The sequence below is a fragment of the Amborella trichopoda genome, chromosome 1 (genome assembly GCF_054954075.1).
Source record: "Amborella trichopoda isolate Santa Cruz 75 chromosome 1, AtrichopodaSantaCruz75HAP2 v2.0, whole genome shotgun sequence".
NCBI classification, from domain to species: domain Eukaryota; kingdom Viridiplantae; phylum Streptophyta; class Magnoliopsida; order Amborellales; family Amborellaceae; genus Amborella; species Amborella trichopoda.
The window spans coordinates 20463592-20473821 of record NC_142336.1 but is presented as its reverse complement, the minus strand read 5'-3'; positions in this window follow the sequence as shown (position 1 = coordinate 20473821).

Genomic DNA, 10230 nt, shown 5'->3' with positions numbered 1-10230 from the left:
GTGGCCTTGGCAGTTTTTATGTTAGAAGGTGAGGCACAACACTGATGGCGAATGGCAAAAGGAATATTGGTCAAAGAAAATAAAACCTTGACTTGGGAAGTATTTCTAGAGGCATTTAATGAAAAATATTTCCCAGATTTTATTCGAGACCAAAAAGAAATGGAATTTCTAGAATTAATCCAAGGAAATAGGACAGTAGCACAGTACGAGGCCAAGTTTACTGAATTGGCCAGGTTTGCACCACATATGATTAACAATGAGGCAAGAAAGGTGAAGAAATTTGAAAGGGGTCTCAGGCCAGCTATTAGAAGCAGAATATCAGTCTTGAAGTTAAGAACTTATACTGAAATAGTGGATCGTGCCCAAATTGTCGAAAAAGATTTTGAAGATTACCAAAAGACGAAAAATCAGAATAGTCATGTTAGACCTACATCATCTAATCGACAACAGTTTGAAAGGCCAAACAAGAAGCCAAGGCCCTCGCCATTTCAAAGCCCAATAGAAACATGTAGAAAATGTGGGAAAAATCATGGATCAAGCCCTTGTTATTGGAATACCGGAGCCTGTTTTAAATGTGAAAAATTGGGACACCAGATTAAACAATGTCCTAGCTTACAGACACAACAGCTTCCAAAGCAGGGAGAGATAGCTCCAAAGCCTCAGATGAAGGGAAGAGTATTTGCGATTACCTAGCAAGATGCTCAGGCCTCAAAATCAGTGATCCAAGGTACTCTTACTATCTTCCAAAAAGTAGCTCATGTTTTGATTGATCCTGGATCTACTCATTCATTTGTGTCACAACACTTTGCATGCCACTTAAAGGTATAACCAGAACAATTAGAATACATTCTAGAGGTAGCCACACCGATGGGAGATTCAATTAACACCAATATAGTGTACAAATCATGTGTAATAAAGATAGAAGAAAAAGAACTGTTGGTTGATTTAATACTCCTGGAAATTCAAGATTTTGATGTAATCTTAGGCATGGATTGGCTTTCTGCATACCATGCAAGTATTGATTGTTATAAGAAAATTGTTACCTTTAGTATTCCGAATCAACCAGTATTTTACTTCAATGGTGTCAAAGAAGACTCCCCATCATATTTAATCTCTTGTATTCGAGCTAATCGCCTCCTTCGAAAAGGGTGTCAAGGCTTTCTTGCCTATATCAAAGAAGATAGGAAGGAAGAAATAAATTTGGATACCACTACGGTTATCCGAGAATTTCCCGACGTTTTTCCTGAAGAATTGCCAGGATTACCGCCTGACAGGGAAATTGAATTCTCCATTGAATTATTGCCAGGGGTAGCACCAATTTCTAAGGCACCTTACAGAATGGCTCCTGCAGAACTTAAAGAACTGAAACAACAATTGGAAGAATTATTAGATAAAGGTTTTATCAGGCCCAGTGTGTCACCTTGGGGTGCTCTAGTACTGTTTGTCAAAAAGAGAGATGGGACTATGAGATTGTGTATTGATTATAGACAGTTGAACCAAGTGACAGTGAAAAATAAGTATCCATTACCTAGAATTGATGATTTATTTGATCAATTACAAGGATCACAAGTGTTTTCAAAAATTGATCTTAGATCTGGATACCATCAGCTTAAGATTAAAGGTGAAGATATACTCAAGACAGCTTTCAGAACAAGGTATGGCCATTATGAATTTTTAGTTATGCCTTTTGGATTAACTAATGCACCGGCTGCATTTATGGATTTGATGAATCGAATCTTTAGGCCCTTTTTGGATAAATTTATTGTGGTATTCATCGATGATATTTTAATTTATTCCAAGAATCAGAAGGAACATGAGCAGCATGTAAGAATGGTATTGCAAATATTAAGAGAAAATAAATTGTATGCCAAACTTAGTAAATGTGAATTTTGGCTTGAACAAGTGACATTTTTAAGACATGTCATATCAAAAGAAGGTCTATCAGTTGATCCTTCAAAGGTTGAAGCCGTTGTTAATTGGAAACAACCAAGTAATGTGACTGAAGTTCGAAGCTTTTTGGGATTAGCAGGATATTACAGAAAATTTGTAGAAGGATTTTCTGGAATCGCAATCCCATTGACTCGATTGACACAGAAAAATATCAAATTTGAGTGGACAAGTGAATGTGAGGAGAGTTTTCAAGAACTAAAAGTTCGATTAACTTCAGCACCTATTTTAACTATTCCTGAGGGGAGTGGGGGATTTGTGATTTATAGTGATGCTTCACATAAAGGTTTGGGCTGTGTATTAATGCAATATGGGAAAGTAGTGGCATATGCATCCAGACAGTTGAAAGAATATGAGAAAAAATATCCAACTCATGATTTGGAGCTAGCTGCAATAGTATTCGCTTTGAAAATATGGAGGCATTATCTATATGGTGAGCAATTCGTAATATACACGGATCATAAGAGTTTGAAATACCATTTCTCTCAGAAGGATTTAAATATGCGGCAGATAAGATGGATGGATTTATTAAAAGATTATGATTGTACAATCCATTATCATTCAGGAAAAGCTAACGTTGTGGCCGACGCTCTAAGTAGAAAATCTACGGGAGTCTTAGCTCATCTAATGATCCAAGAAATGCGATTGTTAGAAGAAATAGTGGATTGACATCCAACTCCGTCCATTAATAGTGTGGTAAGTATGATTGCCAATATTAAGGCGGAACCCCAACTAATCCAACAGATTCGATTGGCACAAAAGAAAGACCCTCAGCTTATAACAATTATAGAAGAGGTGAAGCAAGGAAAGAGAGATGAATTCTCTATATGTAGTGAGGATTTGCTAAGATTCAAAAGTCGGGTTTGTGTCCCGAATGATGAGAGTGTAAAGAAAGCTATCTTAGAAGAAGCACATCATTCTCGTTATACGATACATCCCGAAAGTATTAAATGTATCAGGACCTGAAGAAAACCTTTTGGTGGAATAATATGAAAAAAGAGGTAGCACTATTTGTGTCTAAATGCCTAACATGCCAGCAAGTAAAAGCTGAACATCAAAGGCCCGCTGGGTTGTTGCAGCCTTTACCGGTGCCAGAATGGAAATGGGAGCACATCTCTATGGATTTTGTCTCTGGCTTGCCTAGAACAAATTCAGGACATGATAGCATTTGGGTCATTGTGGACCGGTTAACCAAAGCTGCCCACTTTCTACCGATTCGCACTACGTACACTTTGGATCGACTGGCTCAGCTGTACATTAAGAAAATAGTGCGGTTGCATCGAGTTCCTGTCAGTATTGTATCGGACAGAGATACTCGGTTTACTTCTAAATTTTGGGCTAGACTACAGTCAGCCATGGGGACGAGACTCGCCTTTAGTATTGCCTTTCACCCCCAAACTGATGGACAATCGGAGAGGACCATCCAAACCTTGGAAGATATGCTGAGGGCCTGTGTTATTGACCTTACAGGAAGCTGGGATGACCATTTACCCCTGATTGAGTTTGCTTATAATAATAGCTTCCAAGCCAGTATTCAAATGGCACCATATGAAGCCCTGTATGGAAGAAAATGCAGGTCACCCATATGTTGGGACGAGGTTGGTGAAAGAAAGCTTTTGGGGCCCGAAATTGTCCAGGTAACCACAGATAAAATAACATTAATTCGTGAAAGGCTCAAGACAGCTCAGTGTCGGCAAAAGAGTTATGCCGATAATCGAAAGAGAGATCTTGAATTTGAAGAAGGTGATCGAGTTTTCCTAAAAATCTCACCAATAAAGGGTATTATGAGATTCGGCAAGAAAGAAAAGTTGAGCCCACGTTACATCGGACCATTTGAAATCCTGGAAAGAATTGGAGGTGTCGCTTATAGACTTGCCTTACCACCTGAATTGGCAAATGTCCATAATGTCTTTCATGTATCTTCACTACGAAAATATCAGCCCGATCCATCCCATATATTAAAATATGAACCTTTACCGATCAGGAAGGACCTATCCTTCATTGAGCAGCCAATTTTGATACTGGATAGAAGGATGCAAGTGTTGCTTAACAAGGAGATTCCTTTAGTCCGTGTATTATGGCAGTACCATTCAAGAGAAGAGTCGACTTGGGAACGAGAAGATGAAATCAGAGAAAAATACCCCTATCTTTTTCAGTAATCAGATACACAAATTTAGAGGACTAAATTTCTTTAAGGAGGGAAGAATGTAACAATCCTAAAATTTCAAAAAAAAAAAAAAAAAAAAAAGAAGGAGAAAATATGCTTATAAATAGGTGATGTTCTGTTTGAGTATGATGGTCCTTGGGGACCATCACTGTTTTCAAAAACTTTTGCTTCGTTTAACTTTTGCTTGCCTGTTTTGCTTGCCTGCTTTTGCCTCCTGCTGCTTGCAGTTGGCAACGTCCTTTAGCGGACGTGGTTTTCGTATGATAAAAGTCTGCTTTTAACGCGACACCTCTGGTATGAGGCAGAGCGTAAGAAAATAATATATTAATACGTTATAAGGGGATGTGAGCACTCCCACCCTAAAACAAAATTTTGAGATCTCTCTCTCTGGTCGAAACACAGTGAACTTCTCTCTTGAACCGAAATTTTTTATCGAAAGCTCCCTTTCAAATAATTGTGGGTAAGTGACATCGTCTTTCTGAAAAATAGTCTATTTTTAATAAATAGTGATATTTCCGTCTAGGATCTTTATTTTATCAGTTTTATGTGTAAGTGACCTCATTGTCTTGAAAAATAATCCATTCTTTTTAAAAATAAAATGAAATAATTATTTCTGCTTATTATCATGAATTTTAGGCGCGATAAATTTTATGCACACGTGACCTCATTATCTTGAAAAATAATCTTTTTAATAAAAATTGTGATATTTTATCTATGTTAGAAATTTTGAATGCTGTAAATTAAAAAAATAAATTTATTTATTTTTCTTGTCTATTGTTAGAAATAAATGTGATATTTTTGCTTTTAGTAAAATTGTGATATTTCTTTCTACTGTTTTGAATATTTAGACATTGTAAAATTCATGTGCAAATGACTGCCTTATTATTTAAAAATTGACATTTTTGCAATTGATTATAGTATTGTTGTGAAATGTTTATTTGTGAATTGATATTCTATAAATTGTGATAATTCCGTATTCTTGAATTTTTATAAGAGTTTTTCTATACATATTAAATTGGCAATTATGCTAGAATGCCTTTACAAACTGCTACCTTTCTAAATTTGAGCCCAAAATATTTGATTGGTTATTTTTGAAATGTTATAGAGAGTGACTGTTATTAATGGTTTAAGTGAAATTCATATTAATGGTTTCAGTGATATGTTGAGTACATGATATTGCTGCTTTCGAATGTTTAAAGAGATTTAGAAATAATTTAAGTATGAAAGTGGACTCATCCGGTTCGCCGGTGAGGTATAAGTGGACCTATCTGGGACGCCGGTAGGGTTTAAGTGGACTCATCCGGTACGCCGGTGAGGTATAAGTGGACCTGCAGGGATTAAGTGGACCTATCTGGGACGTCGATAGGGATTAAGTGGACCCATTAGGACGCTGATGGGGTATATATGTGACCTACTTGGGACGCCAGTAGGGTATTTTGTGAAATCCTTTGAATTATGTACTACCGTTAAAAGTGTTATAAGCATTTCAATTACTCGGATTAGACTTAATTATGCATTTAATTAAAGTGAAACTGTTGATGCATTTCTGTTAATAGATCTCATTTTGGAAAATATTGATATCTTTCAATCATGATTATTTTTAGGATTATGATGATCACTTACTGAGTAGCCAAACTCATCAAACTATGGTAAACATTTTTTCAGGATAACTGCAGATTCATTTTGAGTGATAGTCAAGATCAACCTTGGAAGATACTGTTGTTGTACTAGCTTTCTTTATTTACTTTGTAAGACCTCGCCACTGTAAATTTGTCCTATCAATAGATGTATATATGTTTTGTCCGTCACATCTCAGGAATAATAGTATTGTAAATTCTTGGGGTGTGACAGAGAAGTAGTTCACAAGAAGGTTGAACATCACCACCTTGATCAAAATAATTCTACCCTCCTGGAGAAAGATATATGCTTTGTCATCCTTCCATTCTATGTGGAACATATTAACTAGTGGCGCCCAAGTAATTCTAGATAAACTTACATCAGCCAAAGGAACCCCTAAGTACATGGTTGGAAGTTTATTAGTGGTACAACCTATCCATGGTGCCCAATCGTGGATTTCCTCATCCCCATAATTAACTCCCATTAGCTTAGTCTTTTCCATGTTAATGTTGGCACTTAAGATAAGAGCATAGCATGTCAAGAATAACTATAATGTTGAACTTGCTACATGCTTATACAAAAAGTAGAGTGTCCTCTGCATATTGTAGGTGTGAGATAGTAGGATTGTGTAATAAAGAGGGCAAACCCATAATCAATATTACACCATCAAGCATTAGAATAAAAGACTAAACTGCTATGGTGTAAAGGAATGGGGATAGATGATCTCATTATCTCATATCGATGCCTCAAAATCGCAATAAGCCTTGCCATTGATCAATATAAAGAAGTGAGCTAGTGACAAGCGTCCTCGGATCTAGTGTCTACACCTTATACCAAAGCCCATGAGCTTCATAATTTCATCTAGATACTATTATTCCTCTCTATCATACGATTTCTCATAATAAATTTTGCATAAGACACTTTTTCTTCCCTCCAATCTGTTAAAATGGATTGCCTCTTGTACTACCAGTATGCCATCCATAATCTATTTATCCTTAATGAAGGCAGTCTAGGGACCACTTACCACCTTCTCAATCACTCTCTTCAATCTATTAGTCAGGACCTTGGTTAATATTTTGTAGGTCGTTGAGAGAAGGATACTGGGTCTAATGTCCTGAAGTGATTTAAGAAGTTGTTTCTTAGGGACCAGAGCTATGAAGTTTGATTTTAAAGCCTTACTAACAACCATATCCTAGAAAAATTCTTTAATGAAATCCATGTAATCCTCTTTAATTGCATCCCAAAACTCCTAGAGGAAAGCAATTGGAAGCCATCCGGCCCCTATAGCCTTATTCTTGGATAGACTAAACACTGCCTCCTTTATTTTTCTAAAGATATTGTTAGACCTCCTCCTTGAGTTAACAATAGTGTAGAAATATTTGGTGTTATTATCCCCTTCTTTAATCCATTGCAAGCGAGATCTCTGAAATCAGAAGATTTCTTCCAGTCCTGAATACAAGTGTTTTGCCACATAAAGAGTACCTCAGTTCTCAAGCTTTTTTCTCTTAGCCACATCAATTTGAATCTAAATGGTCATGGGCCAAAACTATTTCCTTTTGTATCCATGAGTAGAGGCATATGATCTGACGCTGGGGCGAAGCTTTACTTATAAATAACTTTAGCATGTATAGCTTCTCATGTTGCTGGGACCAAGAATCTATCAATTTTTGACATCTAGGTGGTTACTACCAAATTATTTGGCCATGTATAATCTATGCCAATTATGTTTAAGGTCTAATAGTGTATTAGAATGAATGGAATCATTAAACGCAGGCACCTTTGACAATATATGAATAACATAAATAGATTCAAAAGGTGATCTAATTTGATTATAATCACCAGCACCACACCAAGGCAACTTGGACCGGTGTAAAACATTGGCCAGATCAATAAAAAAAAAAAAGACTTTTTCATTGTTATTGTCTAGGCCATAGAGCTTTGATAAGCACCGATAGAGTCAAGCCTATGGCTTGAGAAAACAACAGACAAAATTCTATTAATTTCAAAAATAGACCCTACTAAAACAAAGGAGTCCCAAATAGTCAAGAGGTCCCCAGACAATGCTATAGATTCTAAAACACCAAAATTAAATTGGCCATATTCCCAAAAAGCTCTAATGAAAAAGGCATCAGGTGTGGGTATTTTAGTTCTTTGGAGGAGTAAAATATACTGTTTTAAAATCCTGCCTCAACACCCTTCATTTCCTGATGTCCAGCCGCTCCCTTGATGTTCTAAGAAAGGACTTTCATATGGGACAAAAGTTTTGCCCCCTCTGGTGACCCCACCTGCGCCAGCATGAGGAGGGTCAAAAAGCATATTGGCTGCTAACAACTTCACCTCTCTTAACATCTCCATCTTGCAACATCATTTTCTTGGAGTATCCAACCCCTAGTTCTCCTGTTGAACACTAACCTCTTCAACAATCTTTATAGTGCCCTAGAACCTGACCTTCATAGCCTTGATCATCTTCTCTGATGTGCCTCAAACTTCCAGCAATCTACATACATTTCTGGTTTACAGTTCCAGGACTGTTAGATTCGAAAAAGCGGGTCTGAGTCTTCCTTTCCTCAGCCCCCTCCTCCTTTTTCTTCTTTCTGGGGGAAAGGATGAGACGGACTAGTGTGTCATTTTGGAACCACACGATTGTATGAGCGAAAAAGTCTTGAGAATTGGGCTGAAGACACCTATCTAGTCGAAATCAAAATACTTCTAGAGCTAGTAGTTATTTTTTATTTGATAATATTTATGGGCATATTTCACATTTTTATGACAATCAATCCTACTATTTTAGGTTATGGAGCATTTACACTTGCAAAAAAAAGCATGGTACATTTCGCACAAATAATTGATCCAGTACTGGATGTTAGCGCAATGGCTTTCATGCTAGTTGGTGCTTCTTGCTTTCGAGCCAATGAAGATAAGCAAGAAAACAAATGCGCATTAGCACAACAGCTTTCGCTTTAGCCGTTGCTTGTTGTCTTTTGAGCCAGCGAAGACATGTTATAAAATGGATGCATGTTAGCGCAATGGCTTTCATGCTAGCCTTTGTTTCTTGCTTTCGAGCCAACGCAGACAAGCACGAAAATGGATGCTAACAAGTACGTTCTTTTCCCGTTATAAAAAATTCAATCTTTTAAAATGAAGAGGGGAGTCGGTTTATCAATAGCGAGAAGGTAAGGGGCACATGCAGATAATCAAATCTTTCCTTTGTCATGATTCTCGGATCACTTCACTTACAACGCAGGTCCAAACTGATAGAACTATCACTTTTAGTAGCAAAACCAGAAGAGAAACCAATCGAACACGATAAAAACGAACACATATGAAATCAAAGAACCATCGTCGCAACGGAACCATCAAGGTAAAAAAAAGCTATGGCTATAGAAGGGCTTCACTATAGAAGGCTATAGAATAGAAGTGTTACTCTCACCCATTACGTGTACATCCAGATATGGATAAAATTGCTTCTTACCCTTGTTTTTATGTAAAGGATCTAGTAGGTTGGGTAGCTTCTTCTATCTTTTTTTCCATTTGAAATTTTTATACTCCTAATGTCTAGTAGATTGGAATCCCAGTCCACCAATTTCTATACTATAGTACATTATAGTATAATAGTGGCCCTCCTTTAGTGTAGTTGACCCTATTGACTCAAGGTTAGACCTTCCTTGAGGTTCCTAGGAATTGGGTAGCAGGGATGTAGGTTGAATTAGTGCGTATGAACAAGGACGAGGTAACTTTACTCTCATAACATTTCATTTATTATCAATGTGAAACGCCTTTAGTGGAGTTTCTTAACATGGAGTCTTAGGAACAAAACAACAGAGGAATCAAAGGACTTTGTGACTAGCATTAGTAGGGCATTGGGGAAACTAACCAGGAACAAGGCACTATGAAGGTGGTTCTTAAAAAAGCCACCATATTGGGGACTTCAGTACGAATGTGGCACCAAGAGAAACCCCTCTTCTACTCACTGATGCAAAGTTTAACTACATTATTTGGAACAACCAGAATGTTGGAGGAGTCATCAATCTATATAGTTTTATTAGCAGGTTTTATGATCATGATCCTTTTAGAAGCCATAGGGGATTTGGGCGGCTCCATGAAAGTTTAAGCTCTTGATGAAGAGACAGAGAGCCAGACTGGACAAAAGCTGGAGGATGTCTTTGTCGACATAAGCTATAGGATGTCCTTGTCGATGAATCTGTGTATATTTAAGTTAGGGGCACTTCGATAACATAAAATCTTTCTTCTGGAACGAAATGGAAGGAAAGCAAATACTTACCTTTACCGTGGCCCAACTCTTCAAATCTACGGCTAGCTTATCCAATATCATTACCCTACTTGGTACTTCTTGGGTTGGAAAGGCGGAATGTTTCATATGTTGAGGCTCCTCGGTTGGCACATATATGGCCTGTTTGGCAGCCACCATGGTTTTCTTGATTGTCGTTTCATACCAAGGTCATTGATGGGTTTGGTTGTTCATATGAGGAGAGAACACT